Source organism: Hibiscus syriacus, unplaced genomic scaffold (genome assembly GCF_006381635.1).
Source record: "Hibiscus syriacus cultivar Baekdansim isolate YM2019G1 unplaced genomic scaffold, ASM638163v2 tig00111309_pilon, whole genome shotgun sequence".
NCBI lineage: Eukaryota > Viridiplantae > Streptophyta > Magnoliopsida > Malvales > Malvaceae > Hibiscus > Hibiscus syriacus.
In genome coordinates this window covers 815,254-832,280 of record NW_024063052.1, presented here as the reverse complement: position 1 = coordinate 832,280, position 17,027 = coordinate 815,254, and the positions used below count along the sequence as shown (strand labels likewise).

The 17,027-nt window shown below is 32.6% G+C and overlaps 1 pseudogene; it reads right to left on the bottom strand.

Moving 5' to 3' along the window:
• Positions 1-8,140: 8,140 nt before the first annotated feature.
• LOC120158201 lies at positions 8,141-11,724 on the bottom strand (annotated as a pseudogene).
• Between the last annotated feature and the right edge of the window lie 5,303 nt (positions 11,725-17,027).

The window sequence follows — 17,027 nt, the reverse complement described above, 5'->3', positions numbered from 1 at the left end:
CATTTTTTGTTTTTTAATTGATTTCGAGTGAATTGGGAGAGAATATCGAGAGTTTATCCATTTATATAATATCAGGAGAGTTAGATTCAAGAAACAATGAGCATGATCTTTATTTGAACGAACATTGATGAAGGCTAATTCATCTTAGGAATAAGATCTGAATTTCAACGGCTAAAAGGAGTGTAAGATTGGTTATTGTTTACCTATGGTTAACGCTGGAATGTATCACTAAGGCATGCGCTATTGACATGTTCTTTGAAGTTAGGAATAACAAGAAATTAAAGAACACTCGAGCTTTGAAGAAAAGAACCCAATTGAATTAATTTCAGTTTCCAAATCAATCGATTTGACAATCAACTACTCAGACTTTCCAATTAGTTATCACATCACTAATCACGATAACCTGCTTGTTATCTTATTCAATCTCAGTTTATATCTTTATTTACTTGTTCAATTATTTTAATTGTTGTTTTACACTCCTACAATTGCTTATTTACTCCTTTTTACAGTGCAAGAAGTTAGGATACAGAGTTTCACCAATCCTTGTGGAGACGATATCTTTTTTGTACTATAACTTGTGACGTGTACACTTGCACCAATTGCGAAGCACTCAAATCATGCAACAACAACTTCCGAAAAAATGAAGGTCAGATTCAAACTCATGTCGTCGAGGTGAAGCGACCCATCCCATTTTGGGAGCAAATGGCCACCATATACGGCGGTCAACGGTGGTCGGCAGTGGCATCCGACCACCTTCTATTTTATTTTACTTTTTAATTATTGTATATTAAATAATAATAATAATAATAAATGCCACATCATCTGTCGTTATAGAGAAAACATGGGAGTGAGTAAAATGATTTAATTTGTAAAGTTCAGTGAGCAAATTAGAAAAATTGAAAGTTCGGTGAGCAAAATAGGAGAGAGAGAAAGTAGAGTGAGGAATAGTGTAATTTACACTAATAAATAAAGTATAATAAGTCAATTATATGATTATAATTTATATTTCTATGTTAATATATAAAAACAAAAATGATTAATACAAAAAATTAAAAAAAATGTACGAACTAAATTACCTCAGTGGTTAAAGGGATGATTGTTACTCCTAAAGAGGTTTTGGGTTTAAGAACATCGTATGTCAGAGGTGGTTGAGCATTTACTGCCAAATGGTTTGAGAATTTTTCTAACATATATTACATTGTAATCACTTTTTTTATTAACCTTGTAATCACTTTAGACTAATAAAAAAATTAAAATTTAAACCAACTGATATTGATCTATACATGCACATATAAGTTGATATTAATTAAAATGGAATAAATTAAAATTTTAATTAGAATAAAACTATATAGGATATGATCCAATTAAATAGTGTAAAACCTTTTAATATAACACATATTTAGGATTGTTGGACTAGTGAAAATAGAAAATTGAGATTAATAATAGCAATCAAGAAGACATTTATTTGTAAAAAAATGAAAAAAAAATATTTATTGAAAAAAATAAAGAGTAAATTTGAATCATCTATATTTAATGTTTATGGTATACCTCAAAGTTGATTACGCGTAGTGATCTTATGATTCAATATATATATAGAGAGATGACAAATATTGATGTGAGATTTTATATTAAGTTATAAATTTAAAATAAATTATATATTGATTATATAATTGATCATTTATGTTTATATTTTATTCATTTTTCTTCATTGATTTTAAAAAAATAATATATATCACTTTTTTTTATTGAACTAAGATATGATTATCACAGGTTAACTGTTGTTAGACCATTCAAGATTTAATTAATTGACATAATAATTAAATAAAATAAAAATATATCATTTCTACGTGGATTAATTTTTTTGAAAAAATTATATAAAAGTGAAATAAAAAAAGTGTTATTAACTATCTATTTTCTTCAAATCCCCAAACAAAATCCCCTTCAAAATATTTTTCTTCAAAACCCTAAAACAACACCCTTTTGATATCTTAGTAATCTTAAAATCTTTATAAGAAAAGGAAAATACACCGACAAAGAAAAATATTATAAAACTAAACAATGACGAGTTCTAATTCTAAATTATATAAAGATCTAATTTTTAAGAGGCGATCGCTTTCGCTTTTCTTTTCGAGTTTTGGCCCATTCGTGATTATATATGACTTGAAATGGTTCGAGGGAGGAGTAACTAAATGAATGATTTTGCTGAGAAAGCGTGTGTAGAGAAGGTCCTCAGGTGATTCGTCCAAGTGTCCAAATGTTCTTTCAATTATGTGCCCCCAAATTCGGACACATTGAGACAGACATCCTTGGAAGCAAAAGAATAAGAGAAAAACACTGTAAAAGTGTGATATGATATTCTGTCATAACCCTAATACCTTAATGGTTCTTTTTTTCCCTTTTAATTTTCCCGAAAATTATTGAGAAATACCCAGATTTGTATAATATCAAGAACCCTACCCAGAAACCCCACTCATCATTTCCGGAAGGAAAAAAAACCCCAGGATTTGAGGGATTGGACGATATATTGTAGGTAAATTATAGTATATTAATTGTTCTTGAAAGCTATTGTTGACCTATTATTACATTTGTAAAATGAAAAAAAAACAAATACTATGATCAATAGAGAATCGAAATATGGATATTCAACATGTTATTTTACAGGCTTATTCGAATTTAAATGTGTTAAAATCATTATCTGTTATAAATTTAAAGAATATTTAAATAGACAGTCGAATATTCATGAATAGAATCTGTGTTACATGCGGAGATACAAATCGTATATTCACATGTCCGAATTTAACCCTGTATTATAAAATGATTACGTGTATCTGTTAAAAATAATTTTAAAAGTCGTTGATTTGTTTTGCGCCGCCAATACCTCTTCAGTGGTATATTTTATCCATCCTTATTATTAGTAACCGTGTCCGTTCCACTTAATTCAAGTATGAATCCAGTGTATGTAATCTGGGTGCAAACAATTACTATTTAAGCTCTACACTGAATTACTCTCGTTACAAAAAGTGAATTCACATCACATCCTAAGATATTCTCACACGAAATCTCAATTAAATCAAGGGTAAACTGCACAAATGGTCATTGATGTTTGAGTAAGTTTTTGTTTCCCCACTGAAGTTTCAAAAGTAACAAATTGGTCATCGATTTGTAACAAAACAATCACTCACGGTTAATCTCCATTAACATGGGTGATGGAAAACTTACGTGGCCGTTAAGTACTAACCTTTCAACTTTTTTGTCTACTTTCTTCGTCACTTTCTCTCTTTCTTTAAGCTCATGTTTTACTTTTTCTGCTATAAAAATATTCTCTATAAAATCACTCTCCTTTAGCCGATCAAACCCTCCATTGCAAAAATAGTTTTGGTTACTTAAGCCTTGTGATCTAAAGACTTTTTACACTGACATCATTGTAAACAAGCTGAACAAAAGTTATTTTATCCATGCGCTCGTGCTAGCGATGGAAAGGACGTAAACTCCATTAGAGTTATTATGTTTGAGCAAATAAATTATTTCTTGCTTCTCGTTGTCTCTACCAACATACTTCATAGCTCCATACACCACAAAAGTAATGGAATGAGATAATAAAGACCAGTACATTCAACACCAAGACGTTTCAAGCTACCATCACAAGCTGCTCACACATAAGCAGGGTCACCCTCTTAATGATCATAAGTTAAACAAGTAAAAAATAGTTGAATTAGAAACCAGATGGGTTGTTTGAGGATTTAGAAACAACACAAATTAATTCAAAGAGAAAATTGAAATTTATGATTGGTGCAACCTATAGCTGGATTAACTACAAATATTATTGAAAATGAACCTCCCACGATCCCATCCCAAACAATAAAATGTCAACTCTATTGGTGAAACTTAAAGTCAAAGAAAAAGAAAGTTACAGGTGTAAATAAACCAAGAGGGAACAATACTATTCAAAAAATAAAAATGGAGGGGTTTAATTACTAGTACCCCGTCCATCATGTTGTTCCAAGTATACAAACTAGAGGTCTAATTGTCTGGTCATTTTCTTCAAGCTGTGTGGGTAACATGAATCGAGGACTAGTGTGTACCATAACAAAGAATAAGAAACTGAAGGTATTCATTGTCTTGAGAATGCAAACAAATTTGAGTAGATTTGTTGGTGAAGGATTCATGGTGTCATATTTTAATGATGTAAAATCGTGATTACGATTCATTTTGGAGTCAACTGAGCTTTTGATTACGGTTTATGGTATCTTCCATCCATTGATACTGACTGGTGAAACAATGGAGTTTGTGTCCTCTCCGTTTTTGGCATGGGGCATGGGTAAAACAACTCTTGCTCAGCTTGTTTACAATGATGTCAGCGTAGAAAAGTTTTTTTTATCACGAATATTTGTTTTCGATAACTTTGATCTGTTAAAATAACCAAATTATTTTACAATGGAGGGTTTGATCGACCAAGGAAGAGTGATTTTATAGATATATTTTTATAGTAGAAAAAGTAGAATATGAGCTTAAGGAAAGAGAGAGAGTGACGAAGAAAGCGAACAAAAAGGTTGACATGTTAGCACTTAAAGGGCCATGTAAGTTTTCGGTAACCCACGTTAATAGAGGGTAACGGCGAGTGACTGTTTTGTTACAAATAGATAACGTTAGTGACCAAATTGTTACTTTTGAAACTTCAGTGGGGAAAACGAAAACTTACTTAAACATTAGTGACCATTTATGTAGTTTACCCTTTTTTATCATGGCAGTCAACCCATCCATGTCAGTAGTTAACGCGCCAACTGTATTTTTGGTCATGCCTGTTAACGGCTGTTAACTTTGAGTGGCCAGTTTGTAACCATTCGATGATGTTAGTGACCGATTCGTAACTTTTGAAACATAAGTGGGAAAAACAAAACTACCCCAAACGTAAGTGACCAATTGTGTAGTTTACACTTAAATCAAAGATATCATCACTGAAGAATCCCTGTAAAAGTAGTTTCTTGCAATTCTGAATACATATCTATTTGATCATAAAAAAACCCCTTAAACTACATACAAAATTAGAATGCCTGCATCAAAAACACATCTTAATTAATCTAATCTTTAATGTAAGATTGAATTTAGAAACTTAATTAATCACTGAAATCATTAAAAGTAGTATATGATAGCTTAATTTTACAGACAAAGAAGACGCGTTTCTTGAACTGCTTGGTTGACGAATAATTACCCATTGTTTTCCCAGGCTGATATCAATCAATCTTTGAAATTCCGAGTGAAATGATGGGTTGCAGCTCTTTGATTGCACTTTGGATTTAACCCTGGGATCCACACCCGAACCCTAATCCAAAACCAAATTATTAGCTCAAGATTTCCCAAATTTCAGCAATTTCCTATGGTACATGATTAATGTGTGGGTTTTTGGCAGGTAGCTTATGAATTAATCCCATCACATTGGATTAGTCATCACAACCCTCGAGTGTTTAATCAATCTGCTACTAATTAAGCCTGCACCTTCATTGACTAAACATTTCGTCATTTGATTTTTGGACATGCATGATTAAGTTATTTCTATATAAAAAAAACGTTTAAGTTATACCAAATAGGGTTTGTGTAGAGTAAACAGATCAGATATCGATAATTCATCGTAAAATTTTAAATTTATTTATTTTTAATAACAGTTTAACATCTGATTCATTAATGACGTATAAAAATATACTAACAACGCAGTAAATATTTCACTACACTTTTGAAACAACTTCTTAGAGCATATACATATTCTTTGTGATCAATACAAATACAGAATCTTAAAAGCCAACTCTTTCAAACAGTCTTCAGGAAAGCTTATCCGCCTAACTGGGATCTGTTAGCCTAAGCTCTTTCCTAACTATATAGCACAGGAAAGATTACTAAAAATGGATCAAGTTTTGTGATTATGTATTTAATTAAACTAATCCCCACCGTCTGATCTCTTGAATTTCTAAATTAAAAGTGATTGGACTCGAGAGTTATAATCCAACAAGTAGAAACTGTAATATTGATGATAATGATGAATAATTTGGATAGAAATAGGAAACAGAAAATTAGAACTATTAGGTGGCCATCTCACCGGAAAATATCAATTTTACCATATTTTTCTAAATTTGATAGCTCTTAATAGATTCAATGAGTGTTGCTTTTTCTAGGATCCCTTACAAAGTGTGCATGCATTATCAATGAATAAAAAAGATTTTAAACAATCAATAGGGGTTGATTCAAGTGATAAGCAACTTGAATTAACTTTCGCCATCAAAACTGTATTATGTTCGGTGTAAATCAAAACTCTGTTTCTATAACATTTATGAAATCTCAATTCAAATAACTGGACATGGACCACCTTTATTTATTTAAATCATGTAATCTAATTTTTAAAACGCCGAACCAATTCATAAATTTGTTTTTTATTCCACGATGATTTTAGAAATTTGAAATTTATTCCACCATGAATTCCAAGATTTCTGTTTTAAAAACTCCAAGGTCACATTCCTTTCATAAAACAGTTCAACGATGATTTATGCGAAGTCAAAGTCATTTGCAACATAGTAGTAGTGAAGCATATCATGTTTTATTTGATGATGATTCCCGAAAATCCCGTTATACATATTTACTATATTGTAGGAAATTTTATGATTTATGCAATGAATCATATCATGTTTTATTTATTTGATCAATCTAATAGTGAAGCAAAACTCAATCTTGAAAACACTACGTCAATATGGCCATGATTGTATTCAAGTTGGACAAAATGGGCTTAAGGGTTCAAACTTCGGCAGGCAGAGCAGAGTGCCTGGATATGCTAATTTTACAGTTGGGGTTGGGGGCACCTTTAACATTCTTCCAGCATTCTTGTACAATCAAAACTCCGTTTCTATAGCAGGAACAATGTATAATCCCATTTCTAATACAGGCCATAATAAGTTTTTCACAATATTAATAATAAAAGGCTGAATCACTTGCAATTCATCAACTTTCGAACATTATTTTTTAATCTTAATAATTTTTTCTCCTGAAAAAAAATAAAAATAAACGCTGAATATAAATTAAGCTAACTAATAATTCGTACCATTATTTAAGTGTTCTTTGATAAATGCCATTGGTCTTAACATTATGAAACCAGTTTCAAGACTGGAGAGAAGTTAAATGACAAATTTTCACAAAGCATATATCCGCATTCAATGTTAGCATCCAATATTTCTGTAAACAACCAAGAAAACACTTTTCACAAGGAATTGTTTTTATTCCTTGAGGTCCCGGGTTTGAGCACTAAGAATGTTAGGGGTGTGAGCATTCAATGTCAAATGGTTGAGAGTTGTCTTTGAACAAATACTAACTTGTACTTATTCCAGATTAATCAAAAAATTGAGCAATTGAACCAAATGAATTGTACCAGGATACCTAACGATAGGCCAATGGAGAATGAACAATTGGCTTTGCAATAGACACAAATAGCCAATACAAGTACCTGATGAAAGATTTTCACCTAATGACATAAAGGAAAAAGTACCTCACTCAAATAGGATTATGTTCTGAAAAATCTCACATTTATGAGAACTCAATGCAAATAATGAAAAACTCCTATCAGCTATTATTGAACACTCTATGACTTCATGGACCCCAAAAATTAGATAGTGATACAAGAAAACTCGTACTACAAGAAGAAATCTCAGAAGAAATAAAGGGAAGAAAAGAGGGAATGGAAGTAAAGCTACTCTTCTCCAACGTCTTCAATTATATTCAAAGTCAGTAGACTATTCTCATGGCTTGTCACCCCCAACATATTGACCAGCTAAGCAAAGTTTTCATTGAATAAAATATAGCACCTTAACAACAAAGGTGACTGCCTGACGAATGCATTTATTTGTGATAAATTTTGAGTAAAGTGGCAGCTGCACCATTGTCAAAAACCTTATGATTTTTCATCCCAATCTTTTAATTTGATATTAATTCCTTCCCTCATCAATTCAAATCTCAAGCGCGAGTGTGTATAGATAATATTACAAGGTCAAACTGAATCATTTATGACCAAGAGAAGTCGCATTTCCGGCTTTTTAAAGAAAACCGTCAATAAACTAGTCATTCTAATGGTCCTTATGGTTAAGAAAAACTAGCATGTATTTTCTCTCTTGAATTTGTTTTGAACAGTATACATACTCAAGAATTCAATCATGGAAGGTTGCCAAATACATGAATATAAAAGATTTAGAAGACAAGACACTCACATGATTGCGTAACAATTGTCCGCAGTTCTTCCATCAACCTGATTGAAAAAATCATCATTCAACTGACAGATTATACAAAGCATTAAAAGCTAATGACTCCAGTAAATTAGTAACTAAACCTGATATTCAAGATTGAGCCAAAAGAGAAGCAAAATAATCCACCTGTCACTTACTCACTTCTTGTAGTATCTTCCTGAGATCTAATCCTTTGAAACCCAAACAACCATACCAGTTGGTGTATGGACTGTTTTAATATGACCCGATCCAATCAAGTCACGAAGGTGAAATCTCATATCAAGAGGAGACAATCGAAGGCGCTTCTTCTCCAAAGGGGCCAACATCATCTCTTTATATCTCCTACGATTTAAAAGAGAAATGAGTTCCTTCCTTCCCTGCAGTCCAAGCAAAAATAGGAACACTGTAAATGCAACACTGACAGAATAGAGAGCTTAAATTTTGATATATATTGTAAAATCTAAAAGCTTCAGACTTAGCTAAATCAAAGCAGCATCTAAATTATTCAAATAACTCAGTGAATGACTAAGTGTTCGAAAAGTTTTGGGGGATGTGCATCTATACATATCATACTCAACTCGAGGCCACAGTAATCCAATTTTGTAAGTTCATCCCAAACCAAAAATTTTAAAAACTGAAATAAAATTAAGGAACCAATGGGATTCTATCTAAAGTTTATTTTCTACATCTATTTATAACCAGAAAATTAGTAAATTTGTATATAGTTCCAATGGTGTGTGTGTGTATTTCCAAGCTACTGATTCACAAAAATGATCAGAACTTCAACAAAAGTAATCAACAGTTCAACACATGAACCCTTTCTCTGCAAAATATATCAACATTTATTAAAATTCCACCAGTTAGAGCAGAAAAATTAACTGAAAGAAATAACTTACCTGGGAGAGGCCGGTTAGTATTGAACCAATATCTGGAATTGCAAAGCAGTACATACTTGGGTCAATCAACTGGCGAGTCTGAAAGGGAAATGTTCTTCTTAGAATAGGTATAGACTCAAGAAGAAATCCAGCACGTCTAATTTAATGCAATATTGCAATTATACGAAAAGAAGAAATGAAAACTAAGAGGGAAATGGAATTGCATAAGTACCATATGATGGGAAACTAAGACGGAAATGGAATTGCACAAGTACCATATGATGGAAAACTAAAAGGAAAAGAAAATGGCCAATATGCATTCGGCTAAATACCAATATGAATAACAAAACATTTTCATGGGCAGAGACATGTTTAAATTCGTGCATTCTAATAAACTCATCCAGATGGCACTCAAATATAGGATGTAACTGTATTTTGATATAATTACTCAATTAAACATCCACAATCCTTTTTATGATATGCCACAGTGAAATATTCATATAATATTGAAGTATCCAAGGATAGAATTTCAACAAACTAAAACAATATGAAAAATTCAGCAGAACGAAATTTCACTTACAAGAAGGCCAGCATTGATTAGGTGGGATATGTGCTCATCTTTCACCCGTCCCCCTAGAGATAAGAGTGCATACTGTAGCAAAGATAAGAAACGCCAAGAAAGTATAGAGTCATGCATGCATATGAAAATGGTAAATTTTTCTGCAAAGAATTTTTTGGAACAAACAGGAAGACATTCATAAAAGAATAGAGACATCTTCTAGAGTCAGTAACATGGATTCATGATATAGGAAGTTATATCTATCTCAAGCAGAATAAAATGACAAATAAAATTTAACCCACTTTCATAAAAGATTAGATGATATCTTCTGATATAAGAACAAAGTTATATTATCTCAAGTCAAGCTGAATAAAATAATAAATAAACAACACAATTCATTGGCGTTTTGACCACTCACAAGTTCTTAATGTCCAAAGCTAGGTTCCAGCTTGGACTCAATAACATGCACTTTGAACCACTTAAAAACTTCAAGATTGTCTTGTTTCTTTTCTTCCATTCTTTTGACAACATGCTCTACCTGCAAAAATATTACAGACAGAGTCAAAATGAAGCCTACTTAGTAAGATTGCAACAACACAAACATCCCTCACAAAGAGTGCCAAGCACTATAAAGTCAGCCAGATTATAAGTAACAGTCACTCACTTTGAGCTAATGGAAACTTGCAAACTAAACATCTCATCTTTTATGAATTCACAGACATCAATAACCAACCTGTTTTAGATAATCATCTAAAAACATTATACCATGATCATCTTGCCCCGTATTTAGTTTGAAAATGCGCACTACTTTATCCCTCCTTAGAGACTGCATAAAAGAGAACTCGTTATAGAAATCACATGGGACTAAGTGAGAAGGTTATTCTACTAATCAGTTCAGCAGAGAGAGAGTTGCAAGAAATATTACAATCAAAGAAAACTACTAACAAACAAGAACATGCACTTGCTCCCCCTGCAAGAACTAGGAACTATCTGACCAGATAGATGTTTTTCTTATCACCTTCAGTCATAAAACATGTCCCAAATATCTACTTTACCAAGAACCAGATGATGCGTGCATCATGAAACATGCACGTCTAGCTATAATCTGCAACAAGCATATGGTTCTAACCTGGGAAAACATGCGGCAACGCCCTAGAGAATCGAAGAAAACCAAAATACAATATATCTCGGGAAAAAGTCCTTAAACTAGGATATAGCATGTGAGCCTTCTGCATAAAATGTGCAAGAATAACACAGCTAATCAAAATAACTTGCATAACACTTAACTTCAAACTGCACATTAAATAAATCCAACCCATCAAAGATTGTCACTCCCATTATTGAATTAATAAAACGCGCTTTTGGCCAAAAGTACCATTGAACAATAGATCAAGAACAATTCTACATATGAAGTAATATTCTAAATTTGAAGGTTAAGGAACCAAACCTCTAGCTCCCTATCCACTTGTGTTCTTTTACACTGCTGTATAATTGTGACTGTAAAATAAAAGGTTGAATCGACACCTTGAAACATAACCAAATAAAATGAAACAGCTTTAGCTTTATCAATTTAAGGTTTAAATAAAAGTAGATATAGATGCATCTAAAAATGAATAAAATTACACATTGCAATTTGAGAAAAGGAAAAGGCTTTTTAATAGAGAAATGTTAAATAAATAGGTTTAGAAGAAAACGGTAGAAATTCTGGGAGTAGATAGCTAACCGTATCAATCCGAGGAAACTGATCTCGCATCATACGAAGCGCCACCGAAGTTTCGCTAAAGCTAAGATTTTGCTCTGCGCGAAATTAGAAAGGATTCATGATGAGCATTCGCTAAAACAGGAAAGGAAAAAAATAGGAAGCAATAATTTTGTTGGAAGCGCGAAACTTTTACCGAGGGAAAGAGAATGATTAGCGTCGCTGTCAACGGCCTCGATCTCTTCGTCTTCTCTTCTGCGTTTCTTTCCTTTATCCATCTTTAAGGGAACCCTCAACCGACGGAAATTGGAAATTTGGCGCCGCACCCACCCCCTCTGGTTTGCAACTTTCTCTATAACCGATCTGTGTGGAGTTGAAAGATGTATTATCGAAAACATTTTACATAATTCCTTTTGAAATAAAGAAAATAGGCTTAATAAAAAAATAAGTGGTTGCTTCTAAAAACGTTTTAGTGGTTAAAATATTTTTCATTAAAAATAAGTATCTAATGTTTCAACTGTTACACTTTTAGTGTCCTGGATGTAAGGACGGAGCCAGAATTAAATATTGGCAAGGGCCGAAATATTAAACTATTAAAAAAAATATAAAGACTTATAGGTATTTAAACTCGAAATTCTGCATTAACCAAACGACCTTATTAATTAAGGGATTGTTATCCTTGAGGTCCCGAGTTCAAGCATGTATATAGGGGTATGAGTGTTCATTGTCAAATAGTTGAAAGTCTTTGTACATATATTACCTTGTATTTATCCTAAATTAAAAAAAAACTCAAAAGACAACTTCTAATTTGTCTAATATTTAAACTTTTAATTTAAACTCAAAGTCATGAATCTCTTGAATATTTTGAATAGCTTGACCATCTCTTCTAATTTAAACTCAAACTTCTAAAGACTTATTAGGTATTTAAACTTCTTGTTTTTCTTTTCTTCATATTCTTCTTCTTCTTTCACCATCAACTAATGAGTGAGAAGAGAACCAATAAGCTCATAAAAAGTGAGAGACTTTAAGTTCTTAGCTTCGATAATCGTCGTCTTATTTGATTGCCAAGACTTTGAAAGAGAGTAGATCATCTTTCTCACAAGTTTCTCATTAGGGATTACTTCTCCAAATCCCTTGAGACCATTAACAATCACAAAAAATCTATCCGACATAGCTTTGATGTCTTCATCCTATTTTATCTTGAAATTCTCATAGCTATGGTTGATAAGACTAATTTTGGTTTCCTTCACTTCATTGGTTCTTTCATGAGTGATTTGGAGTTTGTCCCATATCTCCTTGGCATTAGAACAAGAGGAGATTCTTCTATATTCATCCGGGTCTAATGTACAAAATAGAACGTGCATAGCCTTAGCATTGAGTTGGAACTTCTTCTTATCTCATCACTCCAATCATCCATCTCATCGGTTGAAATGTAGTATCTTTTCATGATTGAGTTCCAAGCTCCTAGATAGTTGGCTTGAAGGAAGAACATCATCTTATTTTTCCAATAGGCATAGTTTGCTCGATTGTAATAAGGTGTCTTGTTGACCAGTTAAAAGTCTTGAATGTAGTAAGAGCTGGAGGTCGAAGCCATCTTCTCGGTTGTGTTGGGAATCGGTAGAGCTTCTTCTAGGATCGTCTCAAGATTGTTAAACCTTCTAATGAGTCAAGCTCTAATACCAATTGTTAGGATGGTTCGATGAAGCTCGATCAATCAACTGAAAATTTCTAAGAGGGGTTGAAGTGGATTTGAGAAAAATTTAGGGATTAAGGAGATTTAAAATATGAGAAAAATGACGCTTAAGGATTTATAGTGGGTTGACTTCTCAACCAAGTCTACATCCACTACCTTAGCTCCTCACTAATGATTTTCTAACAAATTCACTAATTTATTCTTTTTTTTCACAGGATAAAAGGATAACATTTACAAGTCCATATCTTTTCAATGACTGAGATATAACCTCTCCCCTTTTACAAATGTATAAAAAGTGAAAACAAGAAAACCTCACAAGGTAGGTGTTTACAAAATTAAGTTCATAAAAACACTAATATTTACAAGAGAAAGGAAAATAAGAATAAAAAACTCTTCACTTATGTTTGATTTCTTGGATAGGTGTTCTAACCCTTCTTCAAGTGTCCTCAACTTTTTTTTATGGTTGGAATGTGTTTGTGGTCGTTTCTAGCCGTTGGGGATGATTTGGAGACGTTAAAGATGATTTTTATGCATAATAAAATTACCCAGGAAAGGGAGTATCGGTACTCCTTTAATGAGTATCGGTATTTCCTTAATAATTTTTAAATAAACTAACCGTTGGGCTTGACCAGTATCAATACTATGCTTATGGTATTGATACTACTATGTAAAGTAGTATCGGTACCCCTTGGAGTATCGGTACCTATTTTGCATTAGGGAATTTGAGCAAACTGGTAGTATCGATACATCCTTGAGAGTATCGATACTTCTCTTACCTTTGGTATCGGTGCCATATGAACAGTATCGATATTGTTCATGTTGTATCGATACTATAGGAATAGTATCGGTACTACGTACCTAGAAAATCAATTTTGTGCTCAAATTCTATTTTAATGGACTTTGAATTATTTTTGAAAACTTTTTAAAACTTTGAACAAATTCAATTCAAGTCCAAAAAGATTTTACCTTAATTTGTTATATCAAAATATTATAAAACATAGTTCAACAAAAATCCTCAGTGTGCAGTGTGTGAAATATATGTTTATCCAATCAATACTTAGCTAAGTTAGAAAATTTTGCACCTACTCTGTTAAAGGTATTCAATGCTACAACAATATTTCTTCACTAATGTTGGAATTCCAACTTATTTCTTTCACTATTTGAAGCTATTACCAGTATTACCCAACTTATTCCCTAAGTCTCTCAATTTTTTTAAATAATTGCTATAACATCTAATAAAGATAAGAGATTTACAGCTTGAAGATTTCTAAATTCTCTAAGTATTGAAAACATACACCTATGTGTAAAAATATCTAAGGATCCTTAATTCAAAGGGTTTCTATAGCATTTCCTATAGCTTTTCATTTCAATCAATATTAATCATCGGACATCATCAAAATTCCCTAAACTACTTTATTAATTTTTCAAAATTATTTTAAGGCATTACCAATGCAATTCTATATGCAAACTATGTTCCCAAATGCAACATTTAAACCTTACAACACTTCCCAAACCTAAGGGATACATTGTCCCTAATGCATATAACAAAAAAATGAACTAAAATATGAGAAAGGGAAGCAACACTCCCATAAGAGGCTTTCTCGGACTTTTTCGGGGGCCGCTTTGCAGTTGTATTTGTCTTCACTGAGCTTTTCCTCTTTTGAATGGCTAACGCCGTTGAGGCTTTCGTCATAACCACCTAAGAGACTTGAGTTGTGGATGTTGTGCCATCCAGCTTTTATTGTATGTCTTGTGCATGTCTCGTAGCTTCAGCGGCCTGTGTGATGGGATTGATCTCCAGCTGACTCAAAGCAACTGATTGTCCAATAACAACTATAACATGACGAATAAATGTCGTTGCATCCAACTTTGGCTCATCAAAAACAATGGTTGCTTCTCCAGTTGTGGTGGCATTTAAATTCAACAACTAAGCCTCTACTTGGTCTGCTGGGTCATCAGTCGCCTTCTCTTGCAGCGGATCACTGCTCACCTGTTCTGTTGTGTGTAGAATTTCCTCATCCAAAAGTAAAACTTCGGTATCTTTCTCAGAGTCCTCTTCTTTTTCAATGTCACCATTTTCTTCTTCATCTTCGATCTCATTTTCACCCTCTATGGACTTGGTATCTGTAGCTATAGTTTCTTCTTCCCCTCCTAGCTGCATGACGTTAGGAGTCTCCTTGCTAGCTGAGCTATGGCCAATATCAAGCATTGCTAGTTGCATAAGATATTCCAATACCTTTGCTGGAAAGATTGGAAATAGTGTTTCAGCCTCTATGAATAATGTTGAACTTATATTTTGATATAACAAATATTTGTAAAATTGATTTTAGACTTAATCAAATATTTCAAAAATAATTCAAAGTTCAAAATAACTTGAAAAATATGTGTTCTTAATTGCTTTATATATGTGAAATGTTTTTGAGTTAATTAAAACATGTTTAAAATGTGTTTAAAGTTTTTAAATATGAAAAACACTATTCAGTTACTATTTGGCACTGTTCATGACATTGTTCATACATGAGTACTGTTCATAGTTTGGAAACTTTGTAAGAGTTCAAAAACTTTTATTAAGAGTTTCAAAACTTTACAAAAGTTTCAAAACTTTGCACCTAGAAAATATATTAACAGTCCGATTTTCTTCAACGGTCATATTTTTAAGTAAGATATTCAAAACTTTCATCAAAGTTTCGAAACTACATGTGCAAGTGGCCTTTATTGCATGTTTTTAAGCTTCCCAAAGGCTATAACTCATCCCCAATGATCATAAATGGGTAGCAACTCATTCCACACAATAAAAACACTCCAAGGACACTTGAAGAAGGTTACTACACCTATCCAAACTTAGATATCAAGAGAAAATAGTTTTCATTCCTATTTCCTTCATTTTTCTCTTGTACATAAGTGCATAGAGCTTAATTGAATATCTTTTGTTTTTATTCTTGTGAGCTTAAATCTTTGTAAACACGTATGTTGTGAGGTTTCTTGTTTACATTTCTTATGCTTTGTAAAAGGGGAGTGGTTATAGTTTAGCCTTGAAAAACTAGAGAATTGTAAATGTTACACTTGAACCTAGAAAAACAAAGAACAAATTAGTAAATTTATTGAAATCCTTAGTGTGGAGCTAAGGTAGTGGATGTAGACTTTGGTTGAGAAAGTCGAACCACTATAAATCTTATGTCCGATTCTTATAGTTTATTGTTTCCACACCAAAGATTTTTAAAGGTCAAATCACTCTTTCTTGGCATTATTCGATTGTATGTAAGAGTTCAAAAATTGGTATCATAGCATGTCACAATCGATGGTTTAACAACCTTGTGAATATCCTATAAACGCTCTATCAATTTTCTATTTAACAGAGAATATGGCTTCCACTTCGGCTCATTCTACATGGAGGACTCCCAACCGATCGACAAGCCTCCATACTTCAATGGAGCTAACTATGGTCATTGGAAGAACTTAATGAAGTTATTCATTCAATCTATTGATCTTAGAGCATGTGAGATGATCATAAATGGATGCTCTTCTCCATCAAAGAAGAAGATGAAGAAGTGGAGTGACCAAGAATAGAAGAAGTGCCAACAAAATACCATGGCCTTGCATATTTTATTTTGTGCATTTGGTCTCGATGTATATAAAGGGATGTTCAAATGCCAAAGAGCTATGGAATAAGCTTGAAGAACTACATAGTGAAAAGAAAGAAGAATCATCAAGTTTAAATCTCCTCCTCAATCCAAATGTGGTGTTCTTTCTGGCTCTTGAAGAGCAAGATATATCTTCTAACTCAAAGGAATTAAATTCATATTTTTAATGAGTTACAAGATGCATATGATGAATTATTTTTGGAGTTTGAGACCATGAACTCCGAATGCAAGAAAATAATTTCAAAATTTAAAGTTGAAAACAATTTTCTTTTGAAAGCAAAATTAGATTTTGAAAAACAAAAGAAAAT